Source organism: Triticum dicoccoides, chromosome 5A (assembly GCF_002162155.2).
Source record: "Triticum dicoccoides isolate Atlit2015 ecotype Zavitan chromosome 5A, WEW_v2.0, whole genome shotgun sequence".
NCBI classification, from domain to species: Eukaryota; Viridiplantae; Streptophyta; class Magnoliopsida; order Poales; family Poaceae; genus Triticum; species Triticum dicoccoides.
Window position 1 is genome coordinate 122,911,878 of NC_041388.1, and position 6,113 is coordinate 122,917,990.

A 6,113-nucleotide genomic window follows, 5' to 3' on the forward strand; every position below is an offset into this window, starting at 1 on the left:
GTCCTGATCTAATACGTAGGTACTATGCCTTCAACTATAAGCCGTCCATTACAAAATCAAGGTTTCGAGAACCTGGTGTGCTTGTTGGCATTTTAAGGCTGATGGCTGGCATGACGTGTTTGATTTTACTTTTTAGTGAAATACACTTTATATACACCGGCTTTTGTCCTAGTCTAATACGTAGGTACTATGCCTTCAATTATAAACCGTCCATTACAAAATCAAGGTTTCGAGAACCTGATGTGCTTGTTGGTATTTTAAGACTGATGGCTGGCGTGACGTGTTTGATTTTACTTTTTAGTGAAATACAATTTATATACACCGGCTTTTGTCCTAGTCTAATACGAAGGTACTACGCCTTCAACTATAAGCCGTCTATTACAAAATCAAGGTTCCAAGAACCTGGTGTGCTTGTTGGCATTTTAAGGCTGATGGCTGGCGTGACATGTTTGATCTTACTTTTTAGTGAAATACATTTTATATATACTGGCTTTTGTCCTAATCTAATACGAAGGTACTATGCCTTCAACTATAAGCCGTCCATTACAAAATCAAGGTTTTAAGAATCTGATGTGCTTATTGGCATTTTAAGGTTGATGGATGACATGACGTGTTTAGTTTTAAGCATATGACATTGTATCTTGTTTCACAAGGTTGTCGCACTTTAGATATTTGGATGCTCCTGAGTTTGAAAGAGATCTTACGTGTTTTACATTTAGAAGCAAAAATATTCATTTAGTGGAGACGGATGACGGTATTGTATTATGGTTCCACACACGATTTGTGCTAGAATTTTGGACTTGCCTTTTTTTTGCAGAAAATTGAAGTATGTGTTTTTTAAGTAAAACCAGATTAACCACAAGGTGAATATCGAACGGAGGAGAGGAAGCAGTTGACCAAAATGATGATGATCCAACGGCCATAAGCGGACCAAATCCGGGGAGCAAAATAAGATGCATAAAAGATAAACATCACATGCAATCAAAATATGTGACATGATATGGCCATCATCATCTTGTGCTTTTGATCTCTATCTTCAAAGCATCGTCATGATCTTCATCGTCACCGGCTCGACACCTTATCTCCATTGTTGCGTCGAGGTCGTCACACCAACTATTGCTTCTACAACTATCGCTAACGCATAGTGATAAAGTAAAGCAATTACATGGCGCTTGCACTTCATACAATAAAGAGACAACCCTAAGGCTCCTGTCGGTTGTCGATATTACAAAACATGATCATCTCATACATCAATATATATCACATCATATCTTGACCATATCACATCACAACATGCCCTGCAAAAACAAGTTAGACGTCATTTACTTTGTAGTTGCAAGTTTTATGTGGTTGCTACGGGCTTCTAGCAAGAATCGTTCTTACCTATGAAAAAACCACAACGGTGTTTCATCAAGTTTGTTGTTTTAACCTTCTTCAAGGACCGGTCATAGTCAAATTCGATTCAACTAAAGTAGGAGAAACAGAAACCCGCCGGCCACCTTTATGCAAAACTTGTTGCATGTCTGTCGGTGGAACCGGTCTCATGTGCGTGGACATGTAAGGTTGGTCTGGGTCGCTTCATTCCACAATACCGCCGAATCACAATAAGACGCTGGTGGTAAGTAGTATGACTATCACCGCCCACAACTCTTTGTGTTCTACTCATGCATATCATCTACACATAAACTTGGCTCGGATGCCACCGTTGGGAAACGTTGCATGGCAAACAAAAAAAATCTACGCACACGCAAGATCTATCAAGGAGATGCATAGGAACGAGAGGGGGAGAGTGTGTCTACGTACCCTTGTAGAACGTAAGCGGAAGCGTTAAACAACGCGGTTGATGAAGTCGAACTTCTCCGCGCTCCAACCGATCAAGTACCGAACGCACGTCACCTCCGCGTTCTACACACATTCAGCTCGGTGACGTCCTCCGCCTTCTTGATCCAGCAAAACGGCGAGGTGGTAGATGAGTTCCAGCAGCACGGCGGCGTGGTGACGGTGATGACAAAGTGATCTCCGCAGGGCTTCGCCTAAGCACTACGAAAATATGATCGAGGTGTAAACGGTGGAGGGGACGCCGCACATGGCTAGACAATTGTCTGTTTGTGTGCTAGGCACCCCCTCCCACATATATATAGGTGTTTTGGAGGGAGGAGCAACCAAAGGGGGCGCCCAAGTAGGAGGAATCCTACTTGGGGTCTCTCCCAAGCCGCGCCCTCCCCTGCCTTGTATAAGTGCGGGGAAAAGGCAGGGGAGGGTGCCCCCCTTTCCTTCCCTACTTGAGGAGGGAAAGGAAGGAGGGGCCTCCCCTCCCCGTTCCTTCCCCTAGGGCCTGTTGTCCAAGGAAGGGGTGCACCAAGGGCTGATCTGCCCCCCCCCCTTTGGCCCATTGGGCCCATACACTTACCGGGGGTGTCCGGAACCCCTTCCAGTGACCCGATGACTATCTGGTGCACTCCGAAACTCTTCCGGTGTCCGAATACCATCGTTCTATATATCAATCTTTACCTCTCGGCCATTTCGAGACTCCTCGTCATGTCCGTGATCTCATCTGAGACTCCGAACAATATTCGATCACCAAATCATCTAACACTATATTGTCAACGAACGTTAAGAGTGCGGACCATACCGGTTCGAGAACTATGTAGACATGACCAAGAAACCTCTCCGGTCAATAACCAATAGCGAAACCTGGATGCCCGTATTGGCTCCTACGTATTCTATGAAGATCTTTATCGGTCGAACCGTTATGACAACATACGTAATTCCCTTTGTCCATCAGTATGTTACTTGCCCGAGATTCGATCGTCGGTATCTTCATACCTAGTTCAATCTCGTTACTGGCAAGTCTCTTTACTTGTTCCGTAATACATCACCTCGTGACTAAACTCCTAGTCATGTGCTTGCAAGCTTATGATGTGTATTACCGAGATGGCCCAGAGATACCTCTCCGATACTCGGAGTGACAAATCCTAATCTTGATCTATGCCAACTCAACAAACACCTTCGGAGATACCTGTAGAGCATCTTTATGATCACCCAGTTATGTTTTGACGTTTGATAGCACACAGGATATTCCTCCGGTATCCGGGAGTTGCATAATCTCATAGTCAGAGGAATATGTATTTGACATGAAGAAAGCAATAGCAATAAACTGAACGATCAATATGCTAAGCTAACGGATGGGTCTTGTCCATCACATCATTTTCCTAATGATGTGATCCCGTTATCAAATGACAACACATGTCTATGGTTAGGAAACCTTAACCATCTTTGATCAACGAGCTAGTCTAGTAGAGGCTTACTAGGGACACGGTATTTGTTTATGTATTCACACATGTATTTAAGTTTCCGAGCAATACAATTCAAGCATGAGTAATAAACCTTTATCACGATTTAGGAAATATAATAATAACCAATTTATTATTGCCTCTATGGCATATTTCCATCAATATCATCGGTAGGTGTGTGGAGATGTGTCTCCGACAGATCTGTCCTTGGTGGATTTGCTCGGATCTGGTCGTAGTTCGTCTACGTTCATGTGTTTTCAGGTTGGATCCTTTCAATCTACGCTACTCTTCATCGGCGGCGGTTGCTTTGATAGGTGGCTTGCATTAGATTTTGGTTTTCTCGTGCTTTTGCCGGAAAATGTGTGTATTTATTTTACAATGAAGATGTCATATATACATTGGTTCATCTCGGGGTCTAACACATCATACCTTGCTCCAACTATAAGTTGTCCATTACAGAATCAAATGTGTCGAGAATCTGATGTGCTTATTGGCATTTTAAGGGTTGGTGGCTGACGTGTTGTGTTTGGTTTTAGGGATATAATGGGGAGGGGCGTTTTGGCTCTCAGGAGCATGTGTAACGCGAAAAAATAGTAAATGTTTTCAAAAAATTATGAAATTTTTTGTGGATGTTCGTGTTAGTGTCGCAAGCATGCTTGACAATTTTCACGGGAAACGGATCAGCAGTGTTTCGTCGGTGAAAAAAACAATTTTTGGGTGACATATGGGGGGTAATATTTGGTGTTCAATTTTTTTTTGCAAATGCCAAAATGCTTAACCTTTTTGCCTCAAAATTTGTAGATAGCATTTGGATGTGACTTAGAACACATAAAATTTTGTCTTGATATTTATGACATTTCAAAAATTATTTTTGGGCCCGGGGAGCACGTGCTCCTGAGAGCTGAATTGAATTTTCGGGATGTAATGTTGTATCTTGTTCACAAGGCTGACACATTTAGATATTTGGACATGCTCGACTTTGAGAGAGATTTAAGAGTTTTACATCCAGAAAACAGAAATATCATGGTTCAACAGACGGTTTGCGCTAGAATTCTGGACTTCTCTTTTTTCTGGTGGAAAATAGACATATATATTTTTAAACCGCTGTGTACATCAATTACGGGGCTATGTGTAGCTTGGGGGAGGAGGGGAGGGAGGTTGAATAAATCATTGAAGTTTTTCTCCATGGCTTCAAAAATTTCACGTGGGCTTAGCATTTATTTTTGAAGAAAGTATAGTCATCCCCTCCCCAACCATTCATATTCTCCGTTTTTGTTTTCACTAAAATGCTAAGCCCACGCATTCAAAAATAAATGCTAAGCCCATATGGGTGGCATGCTATATGTATCGGGTGCGTGATGATATGGCTCTTGGCGTCTCCGGGGTGTTGGTGGCGAGCGTGACGTGCTTGTTTGATGGGTTGAGGTGTTGTATAATGCTTCAACATGTGGCTTGCATTAGAATTTTTAACTTTTCCTGTTTTCGATTGTCAGGAAGCGTTTCTACTCCCTCATAAGGGAGCCGCGTTGGATTTATATTGATCAGGGCGCAAGGCCAAGCTTGGGGTACAAGTTTGGAAACCTACCGATCTCTAGGATTCGGTGGTTAAATGAGATATGAGATAAGAGAGAGAGAGAGAGAGAAAGAGGGGTTTAGTTGAGATTACAAACGTATTACACATAAACTCTAACACCTTCCCTTAATCTCAACTATCCTAGGTTGATATTCCTCTTGAACTCTTCGAATGGCCGAGCTGGTAACGCCTTGGTGAACCCGTCTGCCACTTGATCTTTTGATGGAATGAATCTGATATCCAGTTTATTCTCTGCAACTCTTTCTCTTACAAAGTGAAAGTCAATTTCAATGTGCTTAGTTCGACCATGAAAGACTGGGTTAGCAGAGAGATAGGTGGCTCCCAAGTTATCACACCAAAGACATGAGACACGATGTTGTTTAACACCCAACTCATTAAGCAAGGATTCAACCCAGATAATTTCAGCGGTTGCATTTGCCAGTGACTTGTACTCAGCCTCAGTACTTGACCTTGACACTGTAGCTTGTTTCCTAGCACTCCAAGATATAAGATTAGAACCAAAGAATATAGCAAAACCTCCAGTTGCCTTCTGTCATCACTACATCCTGCCCAATCAGCATCAGAGAAAGCACTCACAAGAGTAGAGCCAGAACGTCTAAATTGTAACCCAAGGCTCACAGTATGTTTGATGTACCTGACAATCCTTTTTACAGCTGTCTGTTGGGGAACGTTGCAGAAAACAAAAATTTTCCTACGGTTTCACCAAGATCCATCTAGGAGTTCATCTAGCAACGAGTGATCGGATTGCATCTACATACCTTTGTAGATCATGCACGGAAGCGTTCAAAGAACGGGGATGAGAAAGGCGTACTCGACGTGATCCAAATCATCGGAGATCCTAGCACCGAACGGACGACACCTCTGCGTTCAACACACGTACGGTCAGCGTAACGTCTCCTTCTTCTTGATCCAGCAAGGGGGAAGGAGAGGTTGAGGAAGATGGCTCCAGCAGCAGCACGACGACGTGGTGGTGATGGAGCTGCAGTACTCCGGCAGGGCTTCGCCAAGCACTATGGAGGAGGAGGATGTGTTGGAGAGGGAGAGGGAGGCACCAAAGGCGTGGTTTTAGAGGCCCTCCTTCCCCCACTATATATAGGGAGCCTAGGGGGGCACCGGCCCTAGGAGATGCAATCTCCTAGGGGGCGGCGGCCAAGGGAGGAGTCCCTCCTCCCCAAGGCACCTCGGAGGTGCCTTCCCCTTTTGGGACTCTTCCCTTCCTTAACCCT